Genomic DNA, 18,372 nt, shown 5'->3' with positions numbered 1-18,372 from the left:
CAATGTCACCTCTTTCAGGAAGAATCAGACACATTGTTTACTTCCCAATTTCACTTGTTGCCTCCAAGTTCCCTTGTCAGAAAAGAAAAAAGATAAGAATGCCTGCTTGATTGTCTTCTCTCCAGATTTTGTAGTATTTCTGAGGATCTCAGTATTTTGAGGATTCTCAAAATACCAGTAGTATTTCTAAGGGCTGAGACGGGGTGAGGCAAGGAACTATGGGACACTCTCTACTCTGCTCCAGAATCTCCTGCTTAGTGAATTTAAGAAATTATGTAGAACTTTCACGATCATGTTCAGCAACCCTGGCCCAACCCTTGTCCTCATCTGATGGATAGGGAAACTAAAAATCAGAAAGGGAAAATACTTGGAACACATGTATAATCTGACTTGTAGTTCAGAGGCACAACTAAAATGCATGCCCCAGGGCTTCATGCTATATTTTCTTGATTCCTGAGTTCTTGAACCTTTAAGCAAACACATCTCAGGTTGTCAGTGCATAGTAAAGTCCTACCACTATGCCCTATCTCACTCCTTTCCAAGGGCCATTTAATTTAGAAATAGCAGGAGTCTCACCTTCTCTCAGACTAAGTGAAACAGGAGGGGAGAGGGCAAGGCATAACATTTAAAAGAATGACATAGATATAGGACATGACAAGAAATGGTTAGAACCAAGTAGGTCCAAGATGGCAGAAGATTTGACTTCCAGTGGACCTTGAGCTTCTTTATACACTTGTTGTAAGACATTAGCATGCTAAAGAACATACCCACCAGCACCATGACAGTTCTGAGGGTAACCATTGTTGTTATTCAATTGTTCAGTCGTGTCTTACTCTTCAAGACCCCATGGACTGTAGCACACCAGGCTTCCCTGTCCTTTACTGTCTCCAAGAGTTTGCTCAAACACATGTGCACTGAATCGGTGATGCCATCCAACCATCTCATCCTCTGTAATACACTTCTCCTCCTCCCTTCAATATTTCCCAGCATCAGGGTCTTTTCCAATGAGTCATCTTTTCAGTGGCCGAAGTATCAGTGTTTCAGCATCAGTCCTTCCAATGAATATTCAGGGTTGATTTCCTTTAGGATGGACTCGTTTGATCTCCTTGCTGACTAAGGGACTCTCAGGAGTCTTCTCCAGCACTACTTGGACGGCATCAATTCTTTGGCGCTCAGCCTTATTTATGGTCCAACTCTCATATCCATACATGACTACTGGGAAAACCATAGCTTTGACTATATGGACCTTTGTCAGCAAAATGATGTCTCTGCTTTTTAATACACTGTATAGATTTGTAATAGTTTTTCTTCCAAGGAGCAAGCATCTTTTAAGTTCATGGCTGCAGTCACTGTCCACAGTGATTTTGGAGCCCAAGAAAATAAGGTCTGTTACTGTTTCCATTGTTTCCCCATCTATTTGCCAAGAAGTGATGGGGTCAAATGCCACAATCTTCGTTTTTAGAATGTTGAGTTTTAAGCCAGCTTTTTCATACTCTTCCTTCACCTTCATCAAGAAGCTCTTTGGTTCTTCTTAAGTGGTATCATCTGCATATCTGGGGTTATTGATATTTCTCCCAGCAATCTTGGTTCTAGCTTGTGCTTCATCCAGCCTGGCATTTTGCATGATGTACTCTGCATATATGTTAAATAAGCAGGGTGACAATATACAGCCTTGATGTACTCCTTTCCCAATTTTGAACCAGTCCATTGTTCCATGTCTGGTTCTAACTGTGGCTTCTTGACCTGCATACAGGTTTCTCAGAAGGCAGGTAAGGTGGTCTGGTAGTCCCATATCTTTAAGAATTTTCCAGTTTGTCGTGATCCACACAAAGGCTTTAGTGTAGTCAATGAAGCAGAAGTAGATGTTTTTCTGGAATTCTCTTGCTTTTTCTATGATCCAGTGGATGTGAAGCTAACCATAAAGGCCCAAAATGGGCATGGCCAAATTCCTAGAAATCTCCACCCCTTTCCTGAAATAATGGGAGTAATCCTTCTACTCATTAGCCTAGGAAATTATCTAGCCCATAAAAACTAACTATGCCGTACTTTGAGGCTCTCTCACCTTCTGAGATGGCCCATACTCTGTCTGTGGAGTGTGTTTCTCTCTAAATAAGTCCACTTCTTACCTATCACTTTGTCTCTCACTGAATTCCTTCCCAGTGAGACATCAAGAACCTGAAATTCACTGGGAACATAAGGATTACCAGTATTCTTGGAACTAGTAGAAAAACTCTCTGGAGAGGCTTCTGTAGCACAAAAGTAAAAATCCTGAGTTTGAGAACTGTATTTGAGTCCCAGCTTTGCCATTTACTTAGCAATGTACAGGGTAGGCATAAGACATTTACAATTTCTGAATCTCAGTTTTATCTTCTGTAAAATAGGAATAGTCTTATCTACAGAGCAGCTGAATTTTATGTAAAGGATTTATTCCTGGAGACATTTTATAATTGTAAACTCACATAATTCAAAACAACTAGAGAAAGAATGGCAAGTATGGCAAAGAGGTCTGGTGAACCTTCAGTGTACTGCTCAACCAGAAACTGCATTTCCCAGGCTCTCTTGTAGTTTCCCATGTCTTCGTGACAAGTTCTGGCTGGCAGTATAGAAACTGCAGTGATTCTCCTGGTTGGACTACAGAAAGATGGTGGGAGAGTCACAGTCGTCTTAGATCACAAGCTGGAAAACAGCCTGTTCAACAGGACAGAGCAGTGAAATGGAAAGCGTGTGGTACTTGGCATTGTAGAGCTGCTGTGTCAGCCACAAACTGCTCTGCTGAAACTGTGACACCAAAAAGCATTAACTAGTGTTGCATTTAATCTGTTATTTGTTAAACTATTATCCTGAATTACACAGGATATTTTTATTTACTCAAGTGGTACCTCCCTTAAGCTTAAATAGATCTTAAATTTGCTCACATTGATCCAGCTTTGTAAGAAAATGAAATTTTATTTTTTTTAATTTGGGGAGATTTGAATCATTTCAAACTTTGTGTATAAAGCCAGAATTCATTGTTTTACATCATGGTATTTCAAGTTTATATAATTCAGTTTCACATAAAATTCAGCATAATTGGACTTCCATAAGGTCATTGTGAGGAATTAACATGTTAGTATATGGAAATACACATGATAAACTTTTCTTGATACCAGAAACTGAGTTTCATTTTTGTTTCACAAATGCTAAACATTTGATTGAAGTGTGATATTTTTTTAAAGGCACAAATCATAAAGTCATCAACTGATAAATTTTTACAAAGTGAACTCTGTAGGTAACCAGCCTTCAGAAAAAGAGGTACAACATTACAAGCACCCAAGGGACTTCACTCATGCTTCCTCCCAGTTGCTTCCATAACCCAAGGTAACCACAATTCTTAATTCTATTACCACCTATAAATTTTCTGTTTTTGAACTGAACATAAATGGATTATTACAGTATGTATTCTTTTGTATCTGACTTTTTTCTTTTAAAATTGGTGGGTGATTTACCCATATTTTTATATATAGCAGTATGTTCACACCATAGTATTGATTTTGAGTTATAATAAAAATTATATTTATAGCTATAACCAGTAAGACTTGAGCCTCCAAACCTCCCACTTTTTGCATTGTTTATGAGATTTCTTCTGGAACGCTCTCTCTCGCTCTGTCTCTCTCTCAGCTCTGGCTACTGTCTGTCACTTTTTAACTACTGCCTTAAAGATAATATCCTCTAGGAAATCACCTCTGATCTCTTCTTTCTCTGAGTTCATGTAGCTTTTCTTTGTACTTTGCTTATTTCATTTACAACATATATTTTAGGTATTTGTGTAGTACCCTGAAGGCGTTACATAATCCAGAATTCATCTAAATCTGTCTTTTAATCTCATTTGAAGAAATAGAGCAAAAAAGTTTAAGATATAATCACTTAAGGCATTGGAAAGAAGCAATTAACATAACCATATTAATAGCAAATATTTTCCTTTCGGATAAAGATAGTACAATAGCGAGACTGAAAAATGGGTTAGTCACCATCGTGGTAATGATAGCTTATAACAGATTAATCCTCCTGAACATAATAGTTATACATTCTGGATAAAATATTAAAAAAGGAAAAACTGTTTGAAGGTACACAGGTAAATTGAAAACAGGCAGAAGCTAGAAGGGAGTTGATGTGGAAATAAGGAAACTATTAGCAGAGATCAAATTGCCAACATCTGCTGGATCATCGAAAAAGCAAGAGAGTTGCAGAAAAATATCTACTTCTGCTTTATTGACTATGCTAAAGCCTTTGACTGTGTGGATTACAACAAACTGTGGAAAATTCTTAAAGAGATAGGAATACCAGACCACCTGACCTGCCACGTGAGAAATCTGTATGCAGGTCAAGAAGCAACAGTTAGAACTGGACATGGAACAACAGACTGGTTCCAAATTGGGAAAGGAGAATGTCAAGGCTATATATTTTCATGCTGCTTATTTAAATTATATGCAGAGTACATCATGCGAAATGCTGTGCTGGATGAAGCACAAACTGGAATCAAGATTGCCGGGAGAAATATCAATAACCTCAGATATGCAGATGACACCAACCTTATGGCAGAAAATGAAGAACTAAAGAGCCTCTTGATGAAAGCGAAAGAGGAGAGTGAAAAAGTTGGCTTAAAACTCAACATTCAGAAAACTAAGATCATGGCATCCGGTCCCATCACTTCACAGCAAATAGATGAGGAAACAATGGAAACTTTAGAAGTGAGAAACTTTATTTTGGGGGGCTCCAAAATCACTGTTGATGGTGACTGCAGCCATGAAATTGAAAGACGCTTGCTCCTTAGAAGGAAAGCTATGACCAACCTAGACAACTTATTAAAAAGCAGAGACATTACTTTGCCAACAAAGGTCTAGTCAAAACTATGGTTTTTCCAGTAGTCATGTATGGATGTTAGACTTGGACTATAAAGAAAGCTGAGTGCCAAAGAATTGATGCTTTTGAACTGTGGTTTTGGAGAAGACTCTTGAGAGTCCCTTGGACTGCAAGGAGATCCAATCAGTCCATCCTAAAGGAAATCAGTCCTGAATATTCATTGGAAGGACTGAGGCTGAAGCTGAAACTCCAATACTTTGGCCACCTGATAAGAAGAGCTGACTCATTGGAAAAAGACCCTGATGCTGAGAAAGATTGAAGGCAGAAGGAGAAGGGGATGACAGAGGATGAGATGGTTGGATGGCATCACCGACTCAATGGGCATGAGTTTGAGTAAACTCTGGGAGTGCGTGATGGACAGGGAGGCTTGGCATGCTGCAGTCCATAGAGTCGCAAAGAGTTGGACATGACTGAGTGACTGAACTGAACTGAACTGATATTATGAATAATTTCTTCTACTCTGTGGCTTGGCATTTCATTATCTTACTGGTGTCTTTGTTTTTAACTAAAATTTTAAATTTATTAATTTTTTTAAAAAGTTTTTGGCTGTGCTGAGTCTTTTTTGCTGTGTGAGGGCTTTCTTTAGTTGTGGTGCACTGGCTTCTCATTGTGGTGGCTTCTCTTGAGGCAGAGCAAAGGTTCTGGAAGGCATGGGCTTTAGTAGTTGTGGATACAGGCTCAATAGTTGTGGCACATGGGCTTAGTTGCCCTGCAGTATGTGGAATCTTCTCAGATTAGGGATCAAACTGGTGTCCTTTGTATTGGCAGATGGATTCTTTACCACTGGACCACCAGGAAAGTCCTGTTTTTAACTAAACATTTGATTTTGAGATAATTGTAGATTCACATGCAATTGTAAGTAATAATACAGGCAGATCCTTTGCACTCTTAACTCAATTTTTCCCATAATAGCATATGGCCAAACTATAGTACAATATGACAACTGAAATATTGATACAGCTAAGATATAGAACGTTTCCTCTAGCTCATGGATTCCTCGTGTTATCCGCTAATAGCCACAGGCATGCCCCTCCCACCCCACACTCCTTTAAGCCCTGGCAACAACTAATCTGTTCTCTATTTCTGTAATTTTATCATTTCAAACATGTTAGATAAATGGACTCTTACAGTATGTAACCTTTTGGAATTGTTTTTTTCACTCAACATAACTCTTTGAAGATTTAATCCAGGTTGTTGCTTATAGCAGTAGTTTATTCCTTTCTATTCCTGACTAGTAACCCACAGTATGAGTACCACAACTGTAAAACCATTCACCTATTAAATGATGTATGGGTTGTTTCCAGCTTTGGTGACTGTGAATAAAGTTGCTATAAACCTTTGTGTACAGCTTTTCATATGAACCTACATTGTCTTTTCTTAAGGACAAATTCCCAGGAGCATAATTGCTGGATCTCATGGTAGTTGCATGTTTATTTCCTCCACATACATTTAGAGCTACATCAGCCAGTGTTATGATTTTTGGTTCAAACATCAAATATAATTTAGAAAACTCAAGAAGAAAAAACAAGTCTATTGTTTTTACCCATATTTTTGCTTTACTGTGTTCTTTTTTCTTTTCAGATATTTCAAAATTCTTTCTTTTATCATTTTCAATCTACTTAGGGTATTTTCTTTAGCCACTGTTTAGGGTCAGAGTAAACAATATTGCTTTGTAAAGAGAAATATTGCATAGGAACCTGGAATGTTAGGTCCATGAATCAAGGCAAATTGGAAGTGGTCAAACAAGAGATAGCAAGAGTGAACATCTACATTTTAGAAATCAGCAAACTAAAATGGACTGGAATGGGTGAATTTAATTCAGATGACCATTACATCTACTACTGTGGGCAAGAATCCCTTAGAAGAAATGGAGTAGCCATCAGAGTCAACAAAAGAGTCCGAAATGCAGTACTTGGATGCAGACTCAAAAATGACAGAATGGTCTCTGTTCGTTTCTATAACCATTCTATTGAATGGTTATTCAGTATCACAATAATCCAAGTTATGCCCCAACCAGTAATGCTGAAGAAGCTGAAGTTGAACGGTTCTATGAAGACCTACAAGACCTTCTAGAACTAATACCCAAAAAAGATGTCCTTTTCATTATAGGGGACTGGAATTCAAAAGTAGGGAGTCAAAAAATACCTGGAGTAACAGGCAAATTTGGCCTTCGGGTATAAAATGAAGCAGGGCAAAGGTAATAGAGTTTTACCAAGAGAACACACTGGTCATAACAAACACCCTCTTCCAACAACACAAGAGAAGACTCAACACATGGACATCACCAGATGGTCAATACTGAAATCAGATTGATTATATTATTTGCAGTCAAAGATGGAAAAGTTCTATACGATCAGCAAAAACAAGACTGGGAGCTGACTGTGGCTCAGATCATGAACTCCTTATTGCCAAATTCAGACTTAACTTGAAGAAAGGAGGGAAAACCACTAGACCATTCAGGTATGACCTAAATCAAATCCCTTAAGATTATACAATGGAAGTGACAAATAGATTTAAGGGATTAGATCTGATAGACAGAGTGCCCTAATAACTATGGACAGAGGTTCGTGACATTGTATGGGAGACAGGGAGCAAGACCATCCCCAAGGAAAAGAAATGCAAAAAGGCAAATTGGTTGTCTGAGGTGGCCTTAAAATAGCTGTGAATAGAAGAGAAGTGAAAGGCAAAGGAGAAAAGGAAAGATATACCCATTTGAATGCACAGTTCCAGAGAATAGCAAGGAGAGATAAGAAAGCCTTCCTGAGCAATCAATGCAAAGAAATAGAGGAAAACAATAGAATGGGAAACTCAAGAGATCTCTTCAAGAAAATTAGAGATACCAAGGGAATATTTCATGCAAAGATGGGCACAATAAAGGACAGAAATGGTATGAACCTAACAGAAGCAGAAGATATTAAGAAGAGGTGCCAAGAATACACAGAAGAAGTGTACAAAAAAGGTCTTCACGACCCAGATAATCATGATGGTGTGTTCACTCACCTAGAGCCAGACATCCTGGAATGTGAAGTCAAGTGGGCCTTAAGAAGCATCACTGTGAACAAAGCTAGTGGAGGTGATGGATTTTCAGTTGAGCTATTTCAAATCCTGAAAGATGAATCTGTGAAAGTGCTGTTCTCAATATGGCAGCAAATCTGGAAAACTCAGCAGTGGCCACAGGACTGGAAGAGGTCAGTTTTCATTCCAATCCCAAAGAAAGGCAATGTCAAAGAATGCTCAGACTACCACACAATTGCACTCATCTCACATGCTAGTTAAGTAATGCTCAAAATTCTCCAAGCCAAGCTTCAACAATATGTGAACCATGAACTTCCAGATCAAGCTGGATTTAGAAAAGGCAGAGGAACCAGAGATCAAATTGCCAACATCGTTGGATCATCAAAAAAGCAAGAGAGTTTCAGAAAAATATCTAGTTCTGCTTTATTGACTACGTCAAAGCCTTTGTGTGGGCCACAACAAACTCTGGAAAATTCTGAAAGAGATGGGAATACCAGACCGCCTGACCTGCCTCTTGAGAAACCTGTATGCGGGCCAGGAAGCAACAGTTAGAACTGGACATGGAAGAACAGACTGGTTCCAAATAGGGAAAGGAGTATGTCAAGGCTGTATATTGTCACCCTGCTTATTTAACTTATATGCAGAGTACATCATGAAAAACACTGGGCTGGAAGCACAAACTGGAATCAAGATTGCCGGGAGAAATATCAATAACCTCAGATGTGCAGATGACACCACCCTTATGGCAGAAAGTGAAGAAGAACTAAAGAGCCTCTTGATGAAAGTGAAAGAGGAGAGTGAAAAAGTTGGCTCAAAGCTCAACATTCAGAAAACTAAGATCATGGCATCCGGTCCCATCACTTCATCGGAAATAGATGGGGAACAGTGGAAACAGTGGCAGACTTTATTTTGGAGGGCTCCAAAATCACTGCAGATGGTGATTGCAGCCATGAAATGAAAAGACACTTACTCCTTGGAAGAAAAGTTATGACCAACCTAGACAGCATATTAAAAAGCAGAGACATTAGTTTGCCGACAAAAGTCTGACTAGTCAAAGCTAAGGTTTTCCCAGTAGTCATGTATGGATGTTAGAGTTGGACTGTAAAGAAAGCTGAGCACCCAAGAATTGATGCTTTTGAACTGTGGTGTTGGAGAAGACTCTTGAGAGTCCCTTGGACTGCAAGGAGATCCAACCAGTCCATCCTAAAGGAATCAGTCCTGAATATTCATTGGAAGGACTGATGTTGAAGCTGAAACTCCAATACTTTGGCCACCTGTTGCGAAGAACTGACTTACTAGAAAAGACCCTGATGCTGGGAAAGAGTGAAGGTGGGAGGAGAAGGGGATGACAGAGGATGAGATGGTTGGATGGCACCACTGACTCAATGGACATGAGTTTGAGTAAGCTCCAGGAGCTGGTGATGGACAGGGAAGCCTGGCATGCTGCAGTCCATGGCGTCGCAAAGAGTCAGAAACGACTGAGCAACTGAACTGAATTGAACTGAACATTTGAGATTTATGTATGTGATTCAAAAGTACCTCTCAGTCGATAAGATGCAAAGTGACTATAATTTAAGAAGAAGGGCACAGTTTCACTTGCTAAAGAAGTAAAAGGATGGGCTTTAAGGCTATCATAAAGGCCGAAAATGAAGGGGAATCCCCAAAACGCAAAAGTTACATGGCAGGGATTCAAAATTGGCAAATAAATGACATGCAAATACTTAGATGACCTTTGAGCTACACATATATGGAAGTGATTCTAAGAATCCCAGCAAAGATGCAACAGTTAGCAATTTGAAAATCTGAGCACTGAGAAAACTGAGCAGAGATTTCAGCTTCTACCCACTTAGGCCAGCATTTGGAATTTGAGTCTCACAAGATTAATTGCCTACTTGAGTAAGAATTAACACATGGTGACAGAATTCACAGTTTGTGTAACACGTTTATAATGTCCTTAATGATAAAATGTTACTGTATTTGCTAAGAAATAGAGGAAAATATTATCCATGCAGGAGAAATTGTCATCAATAGAAACAGACCCTGGAAGTGATTAACCAGTTTACAGCATAGATTGTGGTGATGGTTTCACCACACCCATCAAGTTGTATACACTAAATATATACAGATTTTATATGTCAATCATACCTTAATAAATTAGTTTTTTACAAAGGAAAGATGTCAGGATAATCCAGAGAGTAAACTTAGCAGAAAAGAACTTTAAAGCTGTTACACATATTTTTTAAGAGTTAAAAGAAAACTGTTATCATAATTAATTAACAAATGGAAATTCTTGGTTGAAAAATGAAAACTATAAAAAAAGAACTAAATGGAAATTTTAGAACTGAAAAGTAAAATGTCTGAGATGATAAGTTCATTGGATAGGCTTGATGGCAGATTGAAGGGAATGTAAGAAGGAAGAGAGATTAATAGATGTTATTTAATCTCAAGAGCAAAGAGAAAAAAATAATAAAAAATGAATAGATCCTCAGTGACCCATGAAATTTCATGTTGTATATTTTATATGTAATTGAAATCCCAGAAAGAGGAGAAAGAGAAATGTGGAGAAAAACGTTAAAGAAATAATGGCCAAAATGTTCCCCAACTTTCTGGAAAACATCAACTTACAGATCCTAGAAGCTCAATGAATCTGAAGGAGGATAAAGACAAAGAAAGTCACACATGGACACATCATGATCAAATCCCTGGAAGACAAAGACAGAGGAAACTTAAAAGTAGACAGGAAAGAAAACAAAAATTATATACACGGAATCAATGATCCAGATGATGGCTAACTTCTCATCAGAAACAATGGAACTTTAAAGTGCTGATATTAAAAACCCAAAACCTGACAACTCAAAATTCTCTATAAAGGGAAATACTTTTTTTTTAAATAAAAGCAGACAGCATTACAGTAAATGTTACATAAGCAGTATGAGTTATAAGAAATGCTTAAAGGAAGTTCTTTAGGCTGACAGAAAATGGTGCAAGATGGAAACTTAGACCTCTGTAGTAAATATAAAACTATATATTTTATGTTTTTCTTGTCTTAATTTCTCTTAAAGATAATTGAGTATATAAGGCAAAAATTATAACATATGCAGTTTATTACATGATAACAAAAGCACAAAGAATTGGGAGGTAAATGGAATTCTATAGTTGCAAGTTCCTTACATCGTATGTGAACTGGTACAATATTAACTCCAAGGAAACGCTAATAAGTTAAGGATGCATACTGTAATTCCTAGAGCAACCTCTAAAAATAATACAACGAGGTACAGCTTAAAAGCCAACAAAACAGAATATTTAAAAAAAATTTTTAAAGTAAGGCAGGAAACAAAGGGACAGGAAAAGAGTTGGAAAAAAATAGAAAATGAGTAGAAAAATGATTGTTCTAAATCAAATCATGTCAATGACTACATTAAATAGAAACTGATTAAATGTTAATTAAAAATGAGAGATTATCAGGCTGGATTTTAAAAACAAGATAAAACTGTATGCGATCTTTAAGAAATGGATTTTAGTGTTAAAGACACAGGATTGAGTAATAACAACAACAAAAAGATTAAAATGCCATGTAAACAGTAAGCAAACAAAAGAGTGGATTTTTAAATATCAGACAAAATAGATTTTAAGAGTATCATCAAAGAGAAAGAGGAATAAAAAGTTTTGTTGGTTGAGAAAACATAAAAGTATAAACATATATGTCTCTAATAACATTAATACAAAATATATGTAATAAAAATGATCAAAACTAAAGAAAGAGACAAATCTTTGATTAGAGTTGAAGATTTAAAATTCCTCCCTCAGTAATTTGTAGAACAAATAGGCTTTAAGAATCATTAAGAGTATAGAAGATCATGGGATTCCCTGCTGGTCCAATGGTTAGGACTCTGCACTCTCAATGCAGAGTGCCCAGGTTCAATCACTGGTTGGGGAACTAAGACCTCACAAGCTGTGTGGCATGCCTCCTCCAAAAGTAAGGTTTTATCAACATGGGTTTCATTACAGAATCTAAATATTCTCTAAACTATGAGGAAAGAAAGAATATAGATAATCTGAATATCGCCAACAGCCACCCTGACCTAGTTGATATTTATAGACCACTACAACCAACAACAGTGAGATAGACATTCTTTTCAAATGTATGTGAAAATTAACCAAACTAAATTATATCCTGGGCCACAAAATAAGTCTCAATCAATTTCAAAAGATTTAAATCTTATAAAATATATTCTTTGCCCCCAGTGGAATTAAATTAGAATTCAGTAAGAATGAGAAAACTAAAAAAAAACCAAAACCCCAAATATTTAGAAATTAAGAAGCTTCTAAATAGCTCACGAGTCAAAGAAAAAATCATTAAAGGAATTTTGAACTGAATGATATTGAAAATGTGACATATCAAAATGTGTGAGATGAAGTTAAAAAACTGCTTAGAGGAAAGCTTATCAAGTCTAAATGCTTATTTTAGAAAATAAGAAAGGTCTAAAATCAGTGTTCTAAGGTTCTACCTTAAGAAACTTTAAAAAAAAGAGTAAAATAAACTCAAAATAAGTGAAAGGAAGAGAATTAAAAAAAGAAGTAAATGAAATAGAAAACAATTAACAGAGAAAATCAACAAAGCCCAAAGTGATTCTTAGAAAAGACTAATAAAATAGATAAACCCCAGGAAGAATGATCAAGAAAAAGAGAAATCATAAATTACCAATATTAGAAATAGGAAAGAGAGAACTAGAACAAGAGAGAAAGAAAGAAGGAGGGAGGGAGGAAAAGAAAGGGCACACACAAGGTCACTGTTCTCAGAATTGACAAGGGTCTCAGGGTGATAAAAGGGTAGTTAGTAGCAGAAATCACCCTGGGATTCTGAACAGACTCCAAGAATGTGGTGAGTAGAGGTGACCATGGAAGAGATGTCAAAAGAAATATTATATGAAACACAGAGAAGTCTGAAGTGTAAGCATCTGCACACCTTACAGGCCCTGAACAGTACATCACATTAAAAAAAAAAAAAAGTGGAGTTTGTTATGATGCCCCCAAATCCCCAAGAAAATATTAAATTTCAATAAAATGTGACTAAAGAAGGAAAATATGTAATATCGTCTAAAAATTTTTCCATTAAAAATAGTTACAATAAAATCCAGCCCTTAAGCAAAAATTTTCAAAGTTTGTTCCTTTGAATATGGTCTATAGCTATTCTGCAAAAAAAGAATTCTGAGGAAATTTTGGAAACATTGCTAATGGCATTGGCTACCCTCCTCCTAAAGATTCATAATGTACATCAGCGTGTTAGTGACTCCAGGTAGCCTAATGGTATGAAAGTCAGTCTGTCTCTCTTTAATGTCGTAGTCCCCAGTTTTATGGGACCACAGAACTTTTCTTTCATGGAATACCTATTAACATTCCAAGGAACCAGTATTCTTTGGAATACATTTTGGAAAAAACCGATCAAAGGATTAAAACATAGCTAACAATAGTACTTGCTGTAATCTGTTACTATTAGACCATTCTGCAAAGTTAAAAGATGAGTGATAACTTGATTTTACATGAAAACTTTCTTTGAAGGAACTTGAAACATAACGGACTCAGGATTTTCTGATAGTCTCAGACTGACAGACAAAACTCTGCTTCTTGTTTCTATTTTGTCTCTCTGTATTTAATAGCATTTATTTGTAGCCTTCCAATAGAAATTTCTAAAATCTGGGAAAGTAATCTCTCCAGATTTAAAATCTCTAGAAAAGTAAGAGAGAATCATGAAGTACTGGCCTTTCACCTCCATGTTTATTACATCTCATACTAGAGGGAAAAAAAACTGGTTCGCTTATGTTTGTGATTTTTGCATATTGGTGAATATCGTCAAAGATATGGAAAGGAAAGTAACTGGAGTACCTCTACTATCTATATAATTTTTCCTCTGTAACCTTAGGGCAATATATTACAGTATATATAATGCTTATAATCTACAATCTTAACCTTTACTAGGGACTACAGGAGAGGCAATGAGTTTAAATGGTAGTCCTTTCAGTTAAGATCTAAGAAAGTCTTCGTGAGTAGTTTATCGTTGTTTATAATTATTTTTGCTATTGATATTTATTCCCTTATTACAGAACAGTGTGTCAGTCTCTAGGCATTTTTGTTTAAATACCAGCTAGGGTCACAAGTGAAATGAAGTTTGGTCCTCATTTACCTCATACCAGCAGTTGGGTTGGCATGCAGCTGCAGAACTGCTGGGGCTCTTTTTATTTAATTTGGCATCCCTTCCTGAGCAGTACTGAGACTTTTACTTCAATGACTCCACTGAGCTTTGCCATAATTTCTATGTTGTATCAGTGAAGTCTGCAGAAGAGATGCCTAAGCAAACCTGAAAGCAGGTTAGGAACGCTTCTAGTTCAAGTATTTTTAACTCGATGAAGGACTCCCAAATATAAATTAAGCCCATTAAAAATTACATTATTCATTTAGTTAAGAAGCTGATTTTTAAAGTATATTGTGTGTGTGATAGTCACTCAGTCATGTCCTACTCTTTGCGACCCCATGGACTATAGAGTCCATGGAATTCTCCAGGCCAGCATACTGGAGTGGGTAGCCTTTCCCTTCTCCAGGGGATCTTCCCAACTCAGGGATAGAACTCAGGTCTTCTGCATTGCAGGCGGATTCTTAACCAGCTCGTCTTAATACTGTGAGTGCATGTGTGTGTGTGTGTGTGTGTGTAAGTGTTTGTCCTTTTTGCACAGATTCTCTTGGAATAATTTTCCTAGACTGAATCAGACTGTCAAGAAAATATATGTCTAAATTCTGAGTTAGCCATGTGTTAATTACATGACTTGGTTGTATATCTTAACCTGTACAATCCTGAGATTATTAGGGGAGTAATAATCTCTCTGACACGTTCTGAGTATGCAGGGATAACATATAAAAGTCACTAGGACAGGGTCAGATACATAACAGGTTGTTAATAAATACTTTGTTAAATGTATTTATGGAAAAATGAAAACATTAACACCTTCTGTGAATTTTACTTCCATAGTCAGAAGAGAAAACAGCTTCACCTGGTCTACCTTTCTGTTTTACATGTCCTGTGTTGGTGGACATAAATGGGAAAGGAAGCGAGCCAAAGGAAAGAGATTTTAATCAGATTCTGAAAATCAGGGTTGTCAGAACTGGATAATATCTTAGAGATGATTTGATCCAGTGCCCTAAGTTTACAAGTGAGCAAACCAAGTTTCAAAGAATGTAAGTAATTTGCCCCCAGATCACAGAGAAGTTAGTGACAAATCCAGGATTGGAGCCCAATGTAAATGTGGACTTTTCTTGTAATGAGGATTATTAATATTGTATGAGGCTAACAGTGTGGAAAAAATCTTCCCTTTCATCCATCAAAATGTCTACAAATAATAAATGCTGGAGAGATTGTGGATAAAAGGGAACCGTTCTACACTGTTGGGGGAATGTAAATTGGTGCAGTCACTATGGAGAACACTATGGAGGTTCCTTAAAAAACTAAAACCTGAGCTACCATAGGATGCAGTGATCCCACTTCTGGGCAAATATCCAGAGAAAACTCTAATTCAAAAAGATAAAGGTACCCCAAGGTTCATAGCAGCACTATTTATTAATACAATAGCCAAGCCATGAAAACAACCTAAGTGTCCACCAACAGATGAATGGATAAAGAAGATGTGGTATATACATATATACACACACTCACTCACACACCCTGGAATATTACTCAGCCATTAAAAAAAAAGAATGAAACAGTGCCATTTGCAGCAACATGGATGGACCCAGAGATTATCATATTAAATGAAGTAAGTCAGAGAAAGACAAATATCATATGATATCACTTATATGTGAAATCTAAAAATATAGTACAAATGAACTTATCTACAAAACAGAAACAGACTCAGACATGGAAAACAAATTTATGGTTACCAAGAGAAGAAGGCATGGGAAGAGAGAGATTAGGAGTTTGGGATTAACAGAAACATACTACTTTATATAAAATAGATAACCAACAAGGACCTACTTTATAGCACAGGGAACTCAATATTTTGTAATAACCTGTCGGGGAAAAGAATCTGAAAAAGAATATATATGTATATATGTACATACACACACACACACACACACACACACACATATACACATATGTCTGTGTGTATGTGCTTTGTCGCTCAGTCATGTCTGACTCTTTGCCATCCCATGGACTGCAGTCTGCCAGGCTCCTCTGTTCATGGGATATTCCAGGCAAGAATACTAGAGTGGATTGCCATTTCCTCCTTCAGGGGATCTTCCCAACCCAGGGATCAAACCCACATCTCCTGCATTTCTTGCATTGGCAGGCTGATTCTTTACCATTAAGTCACCTGGGAAGTATGTATATATACACACATATGTGTATGTATGTACATATATATGTATGTATGTATAACTGAATCACTTTTCTGTACACCAGAAACTAATACAACATTATAAATTAACTATACTTCAATTTTAAAAAATCTTTCTTTAACCAGCTTGAAAATTAGTTCTCTTTTATTGTTTTCTTTTTTTTTCCCTTTGTTAACTTTTAATTTAATCCATTTGGAGTTTTCTTTTGTTTAGATTATAAGGTTAGGATTAGCTTAATGCTTTCTTCCCAAATATTTAGCCAAATATGAGTCAGCACTATTATCTAACATGCCCTCCCTTTCCTACTGATTTATAGTGTGTCTTTTATACTAACGCCAATATCTATGCTCATTTCTTTTATTCCATCAATCTGTCTGTTAATTTTTGTGCCCAGAGGATGCTGTTATAATTGTTTTAATTTTTAAAAATTGTTATTCCTTAAATTTTTATTTTATATTGAAGTATAGTGATTAACAACGTTGTGTTAGTTTTAGGTGTAAAGCAAAGTGATTCAGTTATGCATATACATGTATCTATTCTCTTTCAAGTTGTTTTCCCATTAGATTATTACAGTTCCTTATGCTATACAGTCAGAGAAGGCAATGGCAACCCACTCCAGTAGTCTTGCCTGGAAAATCCCATGGACGGAGGAGCCTAGTAGGCTGCGGTCTATAGGGTCGCAGAGTCGGACACGACTGAAGTGACTTAGCAGCAGCAGCAGCAGCTTTGCCCAATTATTTTTTAAGATGAACACTGGCAAGTTGAAAAAATTAATATTCCATGAAAACGAAATAAAACCCATAAGAATTTTGATTGGAATTACATTAGATACAAAGATTAATTTGGAGAGAACTGGCATTTTTATGATAATCATTTTTCCTTTTCAAGAGTATGATATATCTTTTTATTTATTCAACTGTTCTTCGACTTGCTCAGTAAATTCATGTAAAGATTTTAAAAGCATGCAGCAATGATCTAGGAAGAGAAAATTAATTCTACCTGAAGAGATCTGGAAAGACATTTTTATGACCCGAAAGGCAGGGGGTGACTGCCTGTTTTCAGTCACAGCTTCTCCTGACAACCTTCTGTAAGAATAGGACCATTTAAGTTAGAAATGGAAATGAGTACTTTGAAACTCAGAGAAGTTTTCTTAGAAACATCTTAAGCTGGTAAGATCCTCAGGCAAACTCATGTGAGATATTAGTTCAATTGAACCTAATCACTGGACATTTCTGGACCTCTCACCAGCAAGGCATGGGAAATGGAGAATTCTCGCCCTCATGGCCCTGGTGGCTTGGGAAATATGGAAAGACAAGGGAAGCAGAGTATCTCATCAGGAAACTCCCCAAGAATACTTCTCATTATGGGCTGGTTCCTTCTCACCTTTCTTATCTTTCTCTTTTTCTTCCATATGCATCCTATTTCTTCCAGCCAGAAATTCTCTCCTCTTCTGGGTAATACAGTTACTTGGGGAAGAAATTTATAGTAGTGACAAGGAGATATATTCCCTCACCCCATCCCCAACTCTGAGTATGAAACCAGAAAAAATAACTAAATTATCAGTGTGGCCAGCTCCATGTAGAGGTTAAATGAGAAAGACTCAGGCCCCAAGTTGGAATGTAGTTTCGTTAGTCTCATCAAAGAAACCAGAGTCAGCTGAAGGTGAGTGGTCTTTTTACCAGGAACTTAGTAAAGAAGGCTTCCCTGATAGCTCAGTTGGTAAAGAATCCACCTGCAATGCAGGAGACCCCAGTTTGATTCCTGGGTGGGGAAGATCCCTTGGAGAAGGGATAGGCTACCCACTCAAGTGTTCTTGGGCTTCCCTTGTGGCTCAGTTGGTAAAGAATCTGCCTGCAATGTGGGAGACTAGGGTTTGATCCCTGGGTTGGGAAGATCCCCTGGAGAAGGGAAAGGCTACCCACTCCAGTGGTCTGGCCTGGAGAATTCCATGGACTGTATAGTCCATGGGGTCGCAAAGAGTCAGACACGACTGAGCAACTTTCCCTTTCTTAGTAAAGAGGAAGGCATTGGTTAAGAACATAGGCTCTAGGGACTTCCACAGTGGTCCAGTGG

The 18,372-nt window shown here is 37.2% G+C and overlaps 1 protein-coding gene and 1 non-coding gene across 10 annotated transcripts in view; one reads left to right on the top strand and one right to left on the bottom strand.

The window, feature by feature from the left end:
- IQCH (IQ motif containing H) overlaps nucleotides 1–18,372 on the bottom strand; it is a 220,420-nt gene that overhangs the window by 156,940 nt on the left and 45,108 nt on the right. The window lies entirely within an intron of this gene.
- Nucleotides 11,779–11,851, top strand: TRNAE-CUC (transfer RNA glutamic acid (anticodon CUC)). Its single transcript has one exon. It is a non-coding gene; the product is annotated as a tRNA-Glu (tRNA).

This window comes from Giraffa tippelskirchi, chromosome 7 (assembly GCF_054371585.1).
Source record: "Giraffa tippelskirchi isolate mGirTip1 chromosome 7, T2T-mGirTip1v1.2.pri, whole genome shotgun sequence".
NCBI classification, from domain to species: domain Eukaryota; kingdom Metazoa; phylum Chordata; class Mammalia; order Artiodactyla; family Giraffidae; genus Giraffa; species Giraffa tippelskirchi.
This window is presented reverse-complemented; position numbering and strand designations above follow the sequence as displayed.